General features: G+C 39.8%; 1 long non-coding RNA gene and 1 pseudogene across 1 annotated transcript in view; one reads left to right on the top strand and one right to left on the bottom strand.

The window, feature by feature from the left end:
• Positions 1 to 2,063: 2,063 nt before the first annotated feature.
• The window catches only part of LOC139078424 (uncharacterized), a 31,649-nt gene continuing 14,400 nt past the window's right edge, over positions 2,064 to 19,312 (bottom strand). The window contains exon 3 of the long non-coding RNA XR_011531356.1: positions 2,064 to 2,723. This is a non-coding gene — a long non-coding RNA (uncharacterized lncRNA). The remainder of the gene's footprint in view (positions 2,724 to 19,312) is intronic.
• Positions 18,507 to 19,225, top strand: LOC139078360 (glucosamine-6-phosphate isomerase 2 pseudogene; annotated as a pseudogene).

Here is a 19,312-nt window from a genome sequence, read left to right as displayed (position 1 = left end):
GGGGCAGCAAAAGTCCCCAAATAGTCAAAGCAATCCTGAGAAAAAAAACAAAGCTGGAGGCATCACACTCCCTGACTTCAAAATACCCTACAAAGTTATAGTAATCAAAACAGCATGGTACTGGTACAAAAACAGACACACAGATCAATGGAATAGAACTGAAAGCCCAGGAATAAAACCACACAACTATGGACAGCTAATCTTCGACAAAGGAGCCAAGAACATACAACGGAGAAACGAAAGTCTTCAATAAATGGTATTGGGAAAACTGGACAGCTGCATGCAAAAGAATGAAAGTAGATCGCTATCTTTTGCCATACACAAAAATTAACTCAAAATGGACTAAAGATTTGAAGGTAAAGCCTGAAACCATAAAAATCCTAGAAGAAAATATAGCCAGTACACTCTTTGATATTGGTCTTAGAAGGATTTTTTCCATGTCTACTCGGACAAGGGAAACAAAAGAAAAAATAAACAAATGGGACTTCATCAGACTAAACAGCTTCTGCTAGGCAAAGGAAACCAGGAACAAAACAAAAAGACAACCCACCAACTGGGAGAAAGTATTCCCAATCATATATCCATCAAGGGGTTAATCTCCAAAATATGTAAAGAACTCACACAACTGAACAACAAAAATCAAACAACCTGATCAAGAACTGGGAAGAGGATACAAATAGGCGCTTTTCCAAAGAAGATATACAGATTGCCAACAGGCACATGAAAAGATGGTCAACATCAATAATCATCAGAGAAATGCAAATCAAAACGACACTATGATATCACCGTACACCCGTTAGAATGGCTATAATCACCAAGACAAAAAATAATAAATGTTGGAGAGGATGTAGAGAAAAGAATGCAAACTGATGCAGCCACTACGGAAAACAGTATGGAAATTTCTCAAAAAATTAAAAATAGAGATAACATATGACCCAGCTATCCCACTACTGGGTATTTATCCAAAGAGCTTTAAATCAACAATCTGAAGAGACTTGTGCACCCCTATGTTCACTGCAGCATTATTCACAATAGCCAAGATGTGGAAGCCACCCAAGTGCCCATCAACTGCTGATTGGATAAAGAAGATGTGGTATGTACACATATACACACAATGGAATACTACTCAGCCATAAAAAAAGACAAAATCGTCCCATTCACAACAACATGGATGGACCTTGAGGGTATTATGTTAAGCTAAATAAGCCAGACAGAGAAAGACAAGCACTATGATGTAACTCATGTGTGGAAAATAAACTAACACATAGACAAAGAGAACAGATTAGTGGTTACCAGGGGGAACCAGGCACATTATATGGTGACTGACAAATAATGTACAACTGAAATGTCACAATGTTATAAACTATTATGACCTCAATAAAAAAAATGTATTTGAAAGGGCTTTATGATCCCTATGCAAATATGAGGAATTATTATTAAAGCCTTGTTCCCCTCCAGGTCAATATTAACCCAGCTCAGACCTGGCAGTCCCTAAAAGAAGAGAGATGACAAAACAGAGAAATGGTTCTCCCACTACCCACTTGCACTCAGCCCAGGAGATGGTTGGTTTGAGGGCAGGATTTGTTGGGGGCTAGGATTTTGCAGAGTAGGGATAAACGGAGAAGAGAGAAAAAGTGAATGGGAGAGAGGGGGTGTGGGAGCCCAAATGCTTAAGGGAGTTGAGGGCAGTGCGTGAAGCAAGGTGAGTCTGTGTAGCAGGCCAAGACGTACTGCCCAGATCTTCCTTCCAGGCTTGCAGTCAGCAGACATCCTCCAACTGTCAGTCCCTTCATGGTCTGCCTTAGCTGTGGAGTCACATCATCCAAGGTGGCTCTCAGAGGTGCTTCTATCTGGTGACTGACAGAAGACAAATACAAAGGCTTAGGCATTCTGGCCCATGATGGACAACCATGACAGCCAAATTCACTCTGATGCTGCTTAGTCAAGTTGGTGAAAACTTTGCCAGGCCTGCATCACAAGTCAACTTGTCGGGGAGGAAAAAATTTTTGTCTACCTTTTAGGTTCTTCTGGCTGGTCTAAGAATTAAGTTGACATGAGACAGATTAACAGAAGAAAACTGAATTTTATTTCATATGCATGGGAACCCCACACACTTGAGAGAGTCAGAGAGCTCATATACATGAAAGTTTCAGAGACAAAAAGGTAAAATGAGGCATATAGGCCATCTTGAGCTAAGGATTGGGATAGGGGCCTGAGGCTTCAGAGGGGAGGAGAGTAATTCACATAAGAAGAGCAGATGTTCAGTAATTATAGGTTTGCCCTGCCATACAGATAAGTCACAAAAATTTCTTTCTGGTAATAACTCTTATTACGGGCAAGGCCTCTGATTTAAATTCTTTAAGGGAGAGGTAAAAGTTTCTCTTGATCCAGGAGGGTCTTGATTGCCTTTAGCTCAAATATTCCACATGCCAAAGTGGTACATGTTGGGGAGGCCTTTTCTGAATCCTTTCACTCTTCTCTCTTGGCTTCCCCTTCCTTACAAAACTCTTGACTGCTAACAAACATCTTGCAACCCAAACTCTGTTTCAGCATCTGCTTCTGGAGAATCTGGACTGTACCAGGAGTGGTCTGAGAGAGCAGCTGATAAGATAGGGTTTGTAGGTGGATCATTCACTGCCCAGACTGGTGACAAAGACTCCATCACTGAAGCACAGACAATCTCTGTCATCAATTTTCACTGGTGGTGAACTGAGAAGGTGGACCTGTGAAAGAGAACGCAGGCATGATGAATCAGGCATCTGAGACATGGAGGAAATAGTAGCCATAAGGATAACAGTGTTGGATGTCTATCGCTAAGCACCACTGATGTACTACAGAAAGATAAAGAATAGCTGAGGCAAAGAAAGAGGGAATTGAAAGCCAAGTGTGAAACGTAGAGGGCCTCTCTGGTTGCATACAAAGAAGTTCTCATCTCTTGCATGGTCTTAATAGAGTGGTTGAACTTCAAAGATGATTAAAACCCTGACCAAGGAAGCTCTGTTATGCTAGAGTCGGAGCCCTGTTTGGGGAACTAGGGATTCTGACATACAGGATGGGACATCTGGACAGACCACCCCCCCAAAGATTTTGATTTCCTACATTCCTTTGAGTCTTTCGGAGGCTGCAGATGTAGCCCATGCCTCCTTATTAAGAAACAAACAATATTGCATCCTAGAATCTGACGGATTTAGGGATTGTGATCCCCATCTATCTCCATTAATTCACCAGTCTGGCAAATGCATTATGGGTCTGGTAGGATGATTGTAGACTACTGGAAACTCAACCAAGTAGTAGCCTAATCACAGCTGCCAGGCCAGATGTGATGTCTTTGATAGAGGAGATTCGTACAGCCTCAGGCATACAGACTGAAGAGAACCTGTCAATAGACCTTGGTAGACACAGTGCTTCTGTTGGACACATGTACCCGGCAATATCGGTTGTAAGCACAGATGATAATCTAGCTTGACTTCTGAGACAAGTCTTGACCTTTGAGGTCTAAACCAATAACATCCCACTTCAGAATGGTAACTGAGCCAGAAGCTGAAGTCTCTTTCTTCTTCAAGTCTGGAGGAATGTCAAGATATCATTGCATGGATCCTGCTTGTGTACTTGACAGTTTTTATATTACTTTGTAAATATTTCTGTCCACATTCTACTTCAGCTTTGGATGTGGTTACCAGGTTTCTGTAACCCTTGAATTTTGGACAGCATTGCCAACCCTGGCAAATATGAACTTTTCCTAGAAAGCTATATTCCAGCAATACAACTTGTGCCATAGTTTATACCACCTGTACATAGATTGTATAGGCCATCTGTAAATATCCCAGAGAACAATCACTATTCTTAAGCACTTTGAAAATATTTCTATGTAAATTATTGTAAATGTTTTCAATGGCTGGGACAATGGCAGTTCAGAAATTGATTTTGATTTTGCAAATGTGTTCTTTTCTATCTGAATTGATTTTGCAAATGTGTTCTTTTCTATTCTAGTCAGAAAAGAAGGACCAGAAACAGTTTGAATTCACATGTAATAGACAACAATATACATTAGCAGTTCTCCCCCAGGGTATATTAACTTTCCTTCCTTCTGTCACAATATGATCCAAAGAGATCTGTATCATCTGGACGTCCCACAGAACATCACATTGATCCATTACACTGGCGACATTGTGTTGATTGGACTGGATGAGCAAGAAACGGCTAGCACATCAGAGACCTTGGTAAGATACATGTGCTCCAGAGGATGAGAGAGAAACCCTGTGAATATTCGGGACTTGCCATATCTATAAAATGTCAAGAGGCCCGATAGTAAGGGAGACGCCAGAATATCTCTTCAAAGTAAAAGAATAATTATTGCATTTTTGCATCTCTTACTATGAAGAAGGAAACACAATGCCTGCCGGGCCTCTTTGGGTTCTGAAGGCCACACATTCCACACCCAGAAGTATGACTTTGACCCACATACTGGGTGACACAAAAGGCCACCAGCTTTGAGTGAGGACCAGAATGGGAAAAAGCTCTGTGTTGAATCCAAGTTGTGCTAGGAGCCCTGCCACCAGGCCATATGATCTGTCAGACCCTATGGTGTCAGAGATATGCTGTAGAGTTTACAGCAAGTCCCAGTGGAGGATCCCAGCACAGGCTATCCTCTCAGAGTATTGCGTCTGAGCTTGTCCTCAAGCTGTGCCTTCAGCTGGCTGTTCACTCCCTCAGCGTGGCAGCTACTCGATGGCATGTGGTGTGACAAGATGAAGGTCATGGACCCACTCCCACATCTCCTTTGCTGTAAAGTGAGTCCCTCATCTGATACAAAGTTGCATAGGATCCCATACTAGTGAATTAAACATTTTTTTTTTTTTGATGAGGAAGGTTGGCCCTGGGCTAACATCTGTTGCCAATCTTTCTCTTTTTGCTTGAGGACGATGGTTGCTCAGCTAACATATGTACCAATCTTCCTCTACTTTATATGTGGGACACTGTCACAGCATGGCTTGATGAGCAGGTGTAGGTCCATGACCAGGAACTGAACCTGTGAACCCCAGGCCACCGAAGTAGAGCACGCAAACTTAAACACTGTGCCACTGGGCCAGCCCCTGAATTAAACATTTTGTAAGCCCTCAGAGAGGTTCTGGCTGGGGCTCAGAATGCAGGAAAAGATAAACCCATTCTCAGAACTTGTGTCTATTCTTGAGAATGAACTGCTGGCCCTTCCAGGATAAAAGAAATCCAATATAGTCAACTTCTTCCCTAGTTTCTATGGCTGGCAATTCAACATTGGTCACTGGCAGTCTTAATAAGTGGGAATCAATATGTTTGTTCCCTGCATGGTCTCCATCACCATACCATGGCCACTCGATTCATGTGTCTATCATGCCAGCACTGGGGTGGCTGATGACAGGTGCTGGCTGTCAGTCAACTGGCCGGGTCATTTTTTCTGCTTGGTTGTTTAGTGCCATTTCTGTAGATGTTCTCTGGTAGATGCTAACATCTGAAGCACTCACTCCTACTGCTGTATGTCTATCCTCATGTCCCTACCCCAGATCTCCTTGCAACTTTCCAATCTTTTCCTTCCAGGCCCTTGCCAACTGGCCAGGTGATTTGCCACTGCCCATGAGTTTGTATATATTCTAACCTCAGGCTACTTCTCTTTCCACACAAAATGGACGACCAAGTGCACCACTCAAAGCTCTACCCACAGGAAAGATTTTCCCTTATCATTGTCTTTGGAAGCCACCTCTGAGGGGACTATAGAGAAGCTAGTGATCATTTCCTGCTTGCATTCACATACAAGGTGGACCCATCACAAAGCAAATTAATACTCTTTTTTCCTCCTTTGGATGGTCGTGCAGAATCCCCCATACAGCTATAGGTGTGAGCTGAGGAGGGGCACTGGGGTAACAGTGGTAGGTACCATGGGGGGTCTGGGCTAGTGCTCATACATCTTGGTTGTGCTCTCTGGTCCTGCCTATGCTCAGTCTTGGATGTAGCACCTTCATTCTATGACAGATTGCTGCTGGAACCCCCTTCTCTTATGACTTGGTTGATCTGCCCCACCTCGTGATGAGAAATTTCACTGCATGGTCACTTGGTGACCGTTGACAGGCTTTTTGTCTCCACCAGAATCTTATAGCATGGCAGGAGTAGTTTTTTATTTATTTACTTATTCACATTTTTAGGAAGATTAGCCCTGAGCTAACACCTGCTGCCAATCCTCCTTTTTTGCTGAGGAAGACTGGCCCTGAGCTAACATCCATGCCCATCTTCCTCTACTTTACATGTGGAACTCCCACCACAGCATGGCTTTGCCAAGCGGTGCCATGTCCATACCCAGGATCCAAACTGGCGAACCCCAGGCCGCCAAAGCAGAATGCATGCACTTAACTGCTACAGCACTGGGCTGGCCCCCAGGAATAGTGTTTTAAAGGCTTGTGGTTCTCTATCGCAGATAGCACAGCCTTGCTCCCAATTCCCAAGGCCCTGAATTGTGATTCTCCCACAGGGGTTTGCCACAAAATCCACACAGCATCTTTTTCTACTACTGAGACCTCCAATGCCATGGGGCCTGCAGGATCATACAGCCCAAGTGACAGCTGCTCATACCTCAGCCTGGACCTGCTGCAGAGCACTTTCCTGCACAAGGCCCCTCATAAAATTTGCAGTTTTTCATGTCACCGAGTACCTGAGCTGGAGCAGTGACCAAAACATACATATGCTTCAAGTTGTCATCTAATTTTGATAAACATAACAATGAAGGTGGTTGAAAGCCAGAGAACCCAGCAGAAGCACTTCAATTTGCATGTAGGGACCTAGCCTAGGTAAGTAAAAACTAGAGACTGCAACCCCGGTAACCACTTAGGACCTTTTCTTCCTGAGGCGTGCAAAAACCAAACTCTCTAGTTGATTAGCCAGGCATGAGAGTTCTACCTTGACAAAAAAAAAAGTACATCCTGTTGTCATCATGTCTTGATCGCAAATGGGCTCTTGTCAGATATTAATACATGACAATTCTTTAAACACAGGAAGTGGCTAGGGCAAATTATTTTCTCACAGACTCAGAACGGTACAATGTTCCTCCTTGCCCCGCCACACATACACACAAAAGATCTGAGAATATATCTGGCTGATATGTGGAAAGCTGTCACTGCAGTGCTAGTCCAGCAGAAGGGTCCAAGCAGTAATACAGTATCCTGATCTTTCTACTGGAAATGAAAGCTCAGTACTTATTTGTGGTTATTTTAAGGGAACTCACTTTGGAAAGTGTTCAGAAAAGCTCAAGCTTGGCTAGTGCCATTTTTCTGTCCCATGTCCTTTAGCATAAGACTCACCAGGTTATCACAAGATAGATAATACTTCTAGCTATCATTTATTAGTGTTTATTATTATTTATTACTACAATATTATGTTAAGTGTAATCACATTTAATACCTAGAAAAATTTAGTAAAGGAAGCTGTGTCAGGGGTCTGCAAGGCCACTCCCAGGTTCAATGATTTGCCAGGAAGACTCACAAGGCTCAGCATGTCGTCATGCTCACGGCTATGATTTGTTACAGTAAATAGATACAAAGAAAAATCAGCAAAGGGAAAAGGTGCATGGGGAGAAGCTTGGAGAGAACTACAAGCTTTCAAGAGTCCTCTTCTAGTAGGGTCGCACAGGATGTGCTTAATTCCTGCAGCAATGAGTTGTAACAACACATGCAAGACAGTGTCTACCAGGGAGGCTCATTAGAGACTCCGTGCCCAGGATTTGTACTGGGAGCTGCTCATATAGGCACTCTCTGCCTAACGTGTACTAAAATTCCAGACTCCCAGAAGGAAAACTGGTGATTGGCATAAACCGTATCATTTGCACAAACAGTTTAATCACAGTGAGCCATTCTTAGAAGAGAATTATGGGAACCCTCCCCAAATTCCACTTCCCAGATGCCACCCAAGGGCCAACCTTGCAAGCAGAACTTTCAAAGGATAACAATCTCAGGACTGCTATGTCTTTCAACTCTTTTCTGTGCACAGGCATTATTATCCTTTTTAAAATATATTTTATATTTCTTATATCCTATTCTACTTATATGTATTTATTTAAAATATGTATATTATATTTTTATATTTATATATTATCCATTTTTTAAAAGATGTAAAACTGAAAATCAAGTTGGTTAAATTTCTTACTTGAGACCATACAGGTCATAGGCGGCAAAGCCAATATTCAAATCGCAGTGTGTCTGCCTCCAAAACCATTCAGTCCACTACTATGTTGTAATGTCCGAAATCATAGTATCTAACATATGTAAAATATATTTCTTTTTATATCAAGATTAACTTACATACATACAGAGTCTTCTATGAATAAATTCTTTCACTGATAATTATGGCTGCTACAAATCGACAGATAGAAGAAAAGGAACAAGTTTTAACCTCAGTATGTCTCATTTATGAAAAAAATGCATGGGGACTGCTGGATTCCAGTCCTGCATATGAGAAGCTTGGAAGTTGTCACTCCATCCTAACAACAAGTAAAAAGCTGAACACACTGAAAAATCAACAACACTTCTTAGATTCATTAGAGAAGTGAAGTCACAGGGCAAACTGCTTCCCCTAAAAGTGGAGAGACAAATGTGTGGAGACAGAGAATGACAATTTACCAGAGAAGAAACTACCACGGAAACCAGCTCCAGGGTAGGGAAACTGGAACCATAATTGACAAATTGCTGGAGGCTCAGGGTGGACAAGTGTAAGAGATAAAACTCCAGGGCACCCAGGCATCAGGAGGACTACACACTTTGATAAATTTTACCCCCTGGAGCTCTACCGGGTTCTCTCCTGGCAGAGGCAGGGGAAAAGAAACCATTTGAAATATGCCAGATCATTCTGTTCTTCTTAACAATGTCTGCCTTCAGGAGAAACACTTTGACCAGAGCTTAATTTGATGGGGTTTTATCAGAGTCCAACTGAGCCGGGGGAAGGCAAATATACAGCTTCAACCAGCTCTAGCCTTCTGTGTGGGAGAAAAAAAATACCCAGTTCCAGGGCAATCTAGCCATTCTCTCGCACCTAAGGAAGAGGAAGACAAAGAGAAGCAGTTGTGAAGTTCACAGTCCAGAGACACAGGGTCACTAAAAGACTGAGACTTAATTTGAGGACTGTAGAACACTTGCCCTCCCCCTCCATCTCACCACTAAAAGTAAGTGGGTGGAGAAAGTCATACCATGCTCACACTAATCAAAAGAAAGTGATAGTAGCTATATTAATTTCAGACAGAGCAGACTTCAGAGCAAGGAAAGTTATCAGGGATAAAGAGGGGCACTACATAATGATAAAAGGATCAATTTTCCCAAAAGACATGACAATCCTTAACATGTATGCACCTAACAACAGAGTGTCTACATGAGGCAAAGTTAAGTAAGGCAAAACACATCTGAAGAACTGCAAAGGTAAATAGATGAATTCACTATTATAGTTGGAGACTTCAATACCCTTATATCAAAAATAGACAGATCTAACAGGCAGAAATCAGTGAGGATATAGTTGAACTGAACAGCATCAACAATCGACTGGATATAACAGACATCTATAGACTATTCTATCCTCAACAGCAGAAACATTCTTCTCAAGTTCACATAGAATACTTATCAAGATAGACCAGATTCTGAACAATAAAACACACCTTAACAAATTTAAAAGACTAGAATCATACAATGTCTGCTCTCAAACCAGAATGAAATTAAACTAGAAATCAACAACATAAAGACAGCTAGAAAATACCAAAATACTTGGATATTAAAAAGCACATTTCTAAATAACATGAGTCAAAGACAAAATCTCAAGAGAAATTTAAAAATATTTCAAACCAAATAAAAAGGAAAACACAACTTATCAAAATTCGTGGATACAGTGAAGCAGTGCTTAGAGAAAATTTATAGTATGGAATGCATATTTTAGAAAAGAATGAAGATCTAAAGTCACTCATGTAAGCTTCCACTTTAGGAAACTAGAAAGAGAAGAGCAAATGAAATTCAAGGTAAGCAGAAGAAAAGAAAGAATAAAAATTAGAGTAGAAATCAATGAAATTGAAAACAAAAACTCAGCAGAGAAAAATCAATGAAACCAAAAGCTGTTTCTTTGAAAAGATCAATAAAATTGATAGGCCTCTAGCCAGGCTACTGAACATAAAAAGAGAGGACACAAATTACCACTATCAGAAACGAAAGAGGAAACATCACCATAGAGTCTATGGACTTTAGAAGGATAGTAACAAGTACTGTGAAGAACTCTATGCCCACAAATTCAATAATCTAGATGAAATGGACCAATTCCTTGAAAGCACAAGCTGCCAAAACCCACACAATCCAAAAGACACAATCTGATAGGCCTATATCTATTAAAGAAACGGATCAATAGTTAATAACCTTCCAAAACAGAAAGCACAGGCCCAGATAGGTGCACTGATAAATTCTACTAACACTTAAAGCAGAAATTATACCATTTTCTACAATTTCTTTCAGAAGATAGCAGCCGAGGGAGTACTTCCTAACTCATTCTATGAGGCCAGCATTACCCTGATACCAAAATCAAACAAAGACATTGTAAGAGAAGTAAACTACAGACCAATATTTCTCATGAACATAGATGGAAAAATCCTCAACAAAATACCAGCAAATCAAATCCAACAGCATATAAAAAGAATTATACGCCACAACCAAGTGGGATTTATGCCAGGTATGCAAGGCTGGTTCAACATTTGAAAACTGATTAATGTAATCCATTATATCAATAGGCTAAAAAGGAAAAATCACATGATCATAGCAATAGATGCAGAAAAAACTTTTGACAAAATCCAACACTCATTTATGAGAAAAACTCTCAGTAAACTAGGAATAGAGGGGAATTTCCTCAATTTGGTAAAGAATATCTACAAAAACTTCTGTGCTGACATCATACTTAATGGTGAGAAACTTGAAGTTTTCCTACTAAGATCAGGAGCAAGACAAGGATGTCCTTTCTCACCACTGCTTTTCAACATTGTGTTGGAAGTCCTTGCTAATCCAATAAGACAGTAAAAGAAAGAAAAGGTATACAGATAGGAAGGAAGAAATAAAACTGTCTTTGTTTGCAGATGACATAATTGTCTATGTAGAAAATCCAAAAGAATAAACAAAAAACTCCTGGACTAGTAAGCAATTATAGCAAGGATGCAGGATACAAGGTTAATATACAAAAGTCAATCACTTTCCTATGTACCAGCAATGAACAAGTGGAACTTGAAATTAAAAACACCATGCTATTTATATTAGCCCTCAAAATATTGAAATAAGTATAAATCTAACAAAATATGTACAAGATCTATATGAGGAAAACTACAAAATTCTGATGAAAGACGTCAAAGAACTAAATAAATGGAGAGATATTCCATGTTCATGAATAGGAAGACCCAATATTGTCAAGATGTCAGTTCTTTTCAACTTGATCTGTAGATTCAATGAAATCCCAGTCAAGATCTCAGCAAGTTATTTTGTGGATATCAACAAACTGACTCTAAAGTTTGTATGGAGAGGAAAAAAGACTCAGAATGGATGGGACCAGCCCAGTGGCACAGCAGTTAAGTGCACATGTTCCACTTTTGTGACCCAAAGTTCACCAGTTCAGATCCTGGGTGCGGACATGGCACTGCTTGGCAAGCCATGCTGTGGTAGGCGTCCCACATATAAAGTAAAGGAAGATGGGCACGGAAGTTAGCTCAGGGCCAGTCTTCCTCAGCAAAAAGAGGAGGATTGGTGGCAGATGTTAGCTCAGGGCTCATCTCTCTCTCAAAAAAGAAGACTCAGAAAGGCCAATACAATATTGAAGGAGAAAAACAAAGTCAGAGGACTGGCACTACTGCACTTTAAGACTTACTATGAAGCTACAGTAATCAGGACAGTGTGGCACTAGCAAAAGAATAAACAAATAGATCAATGGAACAGAATAGAGAGTCCAGATGTAGACCCAGAAAAATATAGCTAACTAATTTTTGACCAAAATCAAAAGCAATACAATGGAGCAAAGATAGTGTTTTCAACAAACAGTGCTAGAACTACTGGACATTACATTTAAAAAAAAGTGAATCCAGAGACAGACCTTACATCCTTCACAAAAATAAACTCAAAATAGATCACAGACTTTATTGTAAAATGCAAAACTCTTAGAAGATAACAAAGGCAAAAATCTAGATGACCATGGATTTGGCAATATCTTTTAGATATAGCATCAAAGGCATGATCCATGAAAGAAATAATTGATAAACTGAACTTCATGAAAATTAAAAGCTTCTGCTCCGTGAAAGATAATATCAAGAGAATGAAAAGAAAAGCCATGGACTGGGAGAAAATATTTGCAAAAGACATATCTGATAAAGGACTATTATCAAATATATACAAAGAACTCTTAAAACTCGATAATAAGAAAATAAACACCCAATTAAAAAAAGAGCCAAAGACCAATAGACAATTCACCAAAGAAGATATACAGATAGCAAGTAAGCATATAAAATGATTCTCCACATCATAAGTCATCAGAGAAATGCAAATTAAAACAACAGTGAGATACCAATACACACCTATTAGATTGGCCAAAATCCAGAACACTGAGAACACCAAATGCTGGGATGGATGTGGGGCAACAGGAGCTCTCATTCATTGCTGGTGGGAATGCAAAATGGTACAGCCACTTTGGAAGACAGTTTGGCTATTTCTTGCAAAACTGTATTCTTACCACATGATACAGCAATCTTATCCTTTGGCATTTACCCAAAGGAGTTGAAAACTTGTCCACACCAAAACCTGCACTCATGTTTATAGCAGCTTTATTCAGAATTGCTAAAACTTGGAAGCAACCAATATGTCCTTCATTGGTGAACGAATAAACTATGATACATCCATATAGTTGAATATTACTTAGTGACTAGAAAAATAAGCTATGAAGCCATGAAGAGATTGGAAGAGTCTTAAATGCATATTACTAAGTGAAAGAAGCCAATTTGAAAAGGCTACATACTGTGTGATTCCAATTTTATGACATCTGGAAAAGGCAAACATATAGAGGCAGTAAAATGATCGGTGGTTGCCAAAGGATAGAAGGGTGAGAGGGATGAACAGGCAGAGCACAGAGGATGTTTAAGACAGTGAAACTACTCTGTATGATACTACAATGGGGGGTACATACCATCGTAATTTGTCCAAACCCCTAAAATGAACAATACCAAGAGTGAACCCTAATGTAAACTATGAACTTTGAGTGATAACGATATATCAACGTAGGTTCATCGATTGTAACAAATATACCACTCTGCTGGGGGATGTTGATAACAGGGAAGGCTGTGAACGTTTCGGGGCCCGGGGTATATGGGAAATAATTGTACTTTCCATTCAATTTGTCTGTGAACCTAAAACTCCTTTAAAAAATAAAGTCCATTATATACTCTAGAAAAAATCTATGAATCAATACACACTTAACGAATAAATATGTTATGCTAACAAATTAATTTTAAATTTAAAAACAGTTGGAAAAGTAAGGAAATTCAGCTATGTAGGTTTGTTTATTAGTTTCTCTTGTTGTTTTTACTTTGTCCTATGATGTGACAGAAAGTCCCAAGTACAAGTACCTAAAAGAAAGTTCCTAGATTGGGTATCTTTTACTACTCTTCAGAAAGCTGGCTTCCCTGGTTTTCAACAGGAAATCCATCAAAGCTTGTGTGTAGGAGGTAACTCTCCCTCTTTCAATTTCTTCACAGGACTGGAAGATTCTCCCTCTGAATCTTAGCCCACCAAGAGTCTATAGGACAAACAGCTATTTCTACTTCAGTCGCTTTCCATGGAAAAAGTCCCTGACACGGCTGTCATATTGAAATGAATGAAGAAATAACGTACATTTATTTGTGGGCCTTTTAGACACAAGAGTTACGCCACTCATGAAAGCTGTTTATTGGCCCTCTTCACTTGTGTTAAAGCACAAACACAAAAAGATAAATAGGTTGTCTAAAAAATAATAAATCAATCTAATACTCTTTTCCACTTCTGTAGTGCAAAGAAACCACTCTGTTGCACGATCTAAACTGTGTTTTGTGTCCTGCAGTCTTCTTGCTTTTGATCTGCAGGGCAGAAGAGGAGCATCTCATAGAGCATTGTTTACACATCAGCACAACAAATACTTTGATCAGCTACAAAATTCTAATAAAATTACGGCCCGTTCATGATTCATCTCAGTCTCACTTGTTTCCTGTCAAATCACAGAAGCTTTATATAAATGAAATCAGATTTAGGCTGAGGAAGGAAGTCAGTGGTTATTTCAATCGCCCTTGTCCCAGATGTCCTTCCTTTTGTCTCTCCAAACAATGCTTTTATGACCAACATGCTGCTCTGAGACTAGGTGGAAATTTCAGCCATGTATCTTACACGCGAAGTGAGTTAGGGTAATCTACCTTCAACTTCTGCGTCTGTTTCCTCATCTGTAAAATGGGAATAAGAATAATACTTATCTCATAAAGTGGCTGTAAGGATTAAATGATATAATGCCCGTAAAGCCCTTAGCACGTTGCCTGGTGTATAAAAAATTCTCAATAAATGTTATTTGCTTTTCATTATCATCACATTATCATTCAGTGATAACTGGCAATCCTTTTTGAAATCTGTGTAATCTATTAGAACAGAAATCTTTTCCTTTTCCTTCTTTCTTTTTTTTAGCCAGTAGCATTTACGTAATGTTAGCATAATTCTTATCTCTGGGGGTTGGCTATCGGGAAACTTCATGGAAATACCCAAGTGGGAGCTTTGGTGCCAAATGTTGGGAGTATTGGGATCGATGTGGGACTTTTCCAGTGCTCATGCGAAAGAGCTGAAGGTCAGAAGATGCCAGGAAGCAGGGAGAGCGAGCACCAGCTGAGACCCTGGAGATAACTTTGGAACCAGGAATGAAGGCAGCATTTGATGGCACTTTCCTGTAATCTTTCCTGATAAACGTTTGCTTATTTGGCATGTGGGTTGCTGTGGTGATGGGATGATGGAAAGGAATTGTGCAACATACGGTCCTAGTCTATTTAAACTTTACTAAAGTTTACTCCTTTGAGGTAAAACTGTGACAGCACAAATCTAGCTGCCAAGATGCCAGTGAGCATCATGAGCTTAGACTGGCCTCTGCTTCCCTACTTTTCCCGTGACCCAGGAAGGCCACCACTTGAGCCCAGAAGAAGGGTTTGGTGAGGGATGAGGAGTGCTGGTGGCAGTAAGACTTTGCTTATTAAAGGACCTAGTTTTTATCGTGGCGATCGTTTTGCAATGTATACAAATACCAGATCATTATGTTGTACACCTGAGACTAATATAATGTTGTATGTCAATTACGCCTCAATTTTAAAACAAGACCAAAAAAATCTAGAAAATTTTACTCTAAGGTTGTAGAAAGAACTTGAAATCTGGAGTCACAAGAATTTGGAGTTCAAAGCTTGCCTCCACCACTTAATAACTCTGTGCCCTTGGATATGTTAGTTTACCTCTGGAACCTTAGGAAACAGGACAGTAGTGTCTGCTTTCATGACTTTGGAGTTGTTATGAGAATCAAATGGATTAATGAATGTGGACATGTTTTATAAACTCTCACACATCATAGCGATATTACCTCACAGCATGAATGACTGCCTTGGAGTGAGTTTCCATGCAACCTTTTCAGAGAAAGGTGCTTCCTGCCTCCCAAAATGAGCTGAGTGAACTGAATTAGAACGTGACACTCCTCAACAACCCACCAATTTTATAAGCACCCAAAATGAGGACTTTGGAAAAGTACTACATTCAATATAATTTCTTTTAAATCTGTTAATTACCTTCTCTCATAAGTTTCTCAGTAGGAAACACTAAAAATTAAAACTGTAGAATTAAAATTTCACCTGATGTTTAAAATGACTCATAGCTTGGTCATTTATTCATTAAAAAAATAAAATAGAGATTGAAATTAGTACAAGTTCTTTCATATTTTGCCAAAGCAGAAAGAACCAAACTATAAAATTTAGTGACAGTTCAAAATATGATCCATAGAAATAATAGTATAACCTGTAAGCCACTCACTTCCCTCTCTGAGAGTATGAGTAAGGTTGCTAAATATTTTTTAGCTGATTTTTTTTTTTTTGGTGAGGAAGATTAGCCCTGAGCTAACATCTGTTGCCAATCTTCCTCTTTTTGCTTGAGGACAATTGTCACTGAGCTAACATCTGTGCCAATCTTCCTCTATTTTGTATGTGGGATGTCACCACAGCATGGCTTGGTTAGCGGTGTGTAGGTCTGCGCCCGGGATTGGAACTGGCAAACCCCAGGCCACCAAAGTGGAGCATGCGAACTTAGCCACTACACCACCAGGTTGGCCCCACAAGCTGATTTTTCAACCTGGTGAAAGGTTTGACAGGCTATGCCTCTGTTTCCTTGAAGCAGGTATTCTGAGTTGTTTCTAAGCAAAAGTCAAGATTTCTGTACTTGCAGTTACAATTTTTAATAGCATGCCTCTCGCTTCAAGGAGATTTATTCAAATGAGGAAATTAAGACAGAGCCTTTTATTTTGATTAATACAGTTAATTTTTTGTCTTTGAATATTTATTCTAACATGTGAGATATATAAATGTTGTGAGGGTTTAAATTTGCATGGGCCCTTTAACAACAGCAGAGCAAGCCAAATTTCAGCACGTGTGATGGTCGTAGTTGCCTAAGGTCTTTATTTTAAACATATGCTTCCATTTTCTATCTGTTCTGTCTTTGACGCTGTCACATCCTTTGTAAAGAGCAGGAATAAAATACAAAGGGTGACATATTTCCATCTCTGCAGAATATTTTTCACTTCATTGAAACCTAATACATAGATTTCACATAGAATATTAGCTCTAAAATTATTTTTTTTAAACATTGGCACTTGAGCTAACAACTGTTGCCAATCTTCTTCTTTTTTTCTTTTCTGCTTTTTCTCCCCACATCCCCCCAGTACATAGTTGCATATTTTAGTTGTGGGTCCTTCTAGTTGTGGCATGTGGGACGCTGCCTCAATGTGGCCTGATGAGCCGTGCCAGATCACGCCCAGGATCCGAACCAGTGAAACCCTGGGTCACTGAAGTAGAGCGCACGAACTTAACCACTCGGCCATGGGGTGGGCCCCTAGTTCTAAAATTATTAATGTCTATATTAATCTTTACTCTTTTTTTAAAAAATAAATCTCATTGCAAAGAAAACTAAAGATTTCCTGATACACTGTGTTTTACAAGATTTGCAACAATATTTTTAAAAGAATTTTCCTTTCAGAATGAACAGTCTTTTTCATCCTAATTATGCAATAGATAGAGCTTCACAAAAGAAGCCACTGGTTTAAAAATACATGGCAATATAAAAGACTTTTGTTTTCCTTTGCTTTGAGGAAATTCAATATAGTGTTTTAGCAAGGTTGGCAAGAGAGAAAAGGAGGCCTCTTGCCCCAGTTTCAAGTGTTTAAAGCTGAACTTGCATTCTAGGTCATCGACTATGCATGGTGGTTAGGCTCTTAAATCAGAATATTTTACATAGATAAAAAGAGGGCTTTTTTAAGGAAGTGTTTCATAATATGTATGGGAAATAAAAGTAAGGTGTAAGCAATTTGCATCACACTGTGACATCAGGCTGCTTGTGCCAAATTCTTCGTGTCCCAAAACACAGTAGTCCTCAGTGGTTGGCTATGGGATAATTTCAGGCCTCTGTTGGCAACAACACCATGGAAGGAAAATACAAAGTGAGCATCAGTGCTTTGCTGCACTCTCTATTAATAAATGACATGCAGACTGTCTCTCCAAATCTAGTCCATTATCAAATGGCTCATCATCTTTGGCTATTATGCTAATACACATCTATATCAGCACAAAAGAGATAGAAAATTATCATGATTAAGAAGAACAGAATAGTTTGATTTAAAAAAAAAAGAAAGTGGCATCCATTTCTCTGTACAGAATGAGTTTGGTTCGCTGCATCTGAAATTGTAGTACCACCCAAGTTACTCTGTAAATAATTGCAAGTTTGGAAGCTAACGTTGTGCAGGTGGTCATTCACAACTCTTTCCAAGGGAGAAGAATGAAAACATAGTTGCTTATTTAATAATGCAAAATAAACCAGGTGACTTTTCTGTCTGAAAAAGCTGTCAGTGGCTCCTGCTGCTCCAGCATCAGAAAAGTAGTTTGGTCCACTGGGTGTACTAACATACACCGTTAGTGTCTTATAAAAAACCTAACGGGGCTGGCCCAGTGGTGCAGCAGTTAAGTTCCCACGTTCCCCTTTGGTGGCCTGGGGTTTGCCGGTTCAGATTCTGGGTATGAACATACCACCACTTCAAGCCATGCTGTGGCAGGCGTCCCACACATAAAATAGAGGAAGATGGGCACAAATGTTAGCTCAGGGCCAATCGCCCTCAGCAAAAAGGAGGAAGATTGGTGGCAGATGTTAGCTCAGGGCTAATCCTCCTCCTCCTCAAAAAAAAAAAAAAACCTAATAGAACATCACCAGAATGGAGACCTTTGTTTTAAATAGGTGAAGACATTTGACATGGATGAATATGTAGGATTTCCAAGCAATTATCCTGAAATCTACCATTCTTATGTGTGGAATAAACTTTTTTTTTTTTTTTGCTGAAGAAGATTCACCCTAAGCTAACATCTGTGCCAATCTTCCTCTACTTTGTATGTGGGTCACCACCACAGCATGGTTGCCAATGAGTGGTGTAGGTCTGCTCCCGGGAACTGAATCCCAGGCCGCCAAAGCAGAGCGCACCAAACTTAACCAGTAGCCATGGGGCCGGCCCCCTCAAATAACTTTTTAAAGCATATTGATATAGATCCTAAGAATGCTGATACCCTTCATGGGAATGCTGTCAATTTACAAACCAAATGTGATGCATTTGAAAAAAAAATAAATAAAAGAAGCTGGAGGAATAGATCTGTTTGTTGGAACTAATGATCATAACCGGCACACACAAGGCATTCTCCCTGAGTGAAGCAATGGAGGCAGGACTCAACCACACGTGGGCTGTTTCACCTCACCAGCAGTATCCCTGAACTATTTTCGTATTTGATGAAGGTGCTACTTTAGAACTGTGTTAAAACTGTGAACTACTTAAAGGTTTAAGGTACACACACAATAAACTTGTGGATCCACCGTACAGTATGATAGCAGGAAATGGAGGGAGACTGGGGCAAAATTCTGCTTGAATGAACAGAACACTTTTTACAAAAAGTAGATGAATTTCAGCTATGCAATATGATGAAACATGGGGAATTTTTAAGATTGTCTTTTTT

The sequence above is a fragment of the Equus przewalskii genome, chromosome 22 (assembly GCF_037783145.1).
Source record: "Equus przewalskii isolate Varuska chromosome 22, EquPr2, whole genome shotgun sequence".
Classification (NCBI taxonomy): domain Eukaryota; kingdom Metazoa; phylum Chordata; class Mammalia; order Perissodactyla; family Equidae; genus Equus; species Equus przewalskii.
Note: the sequence above shows the minus strand (reverse complement) of the source record. Positions and strands in the feature narration are given on the sequence as shown.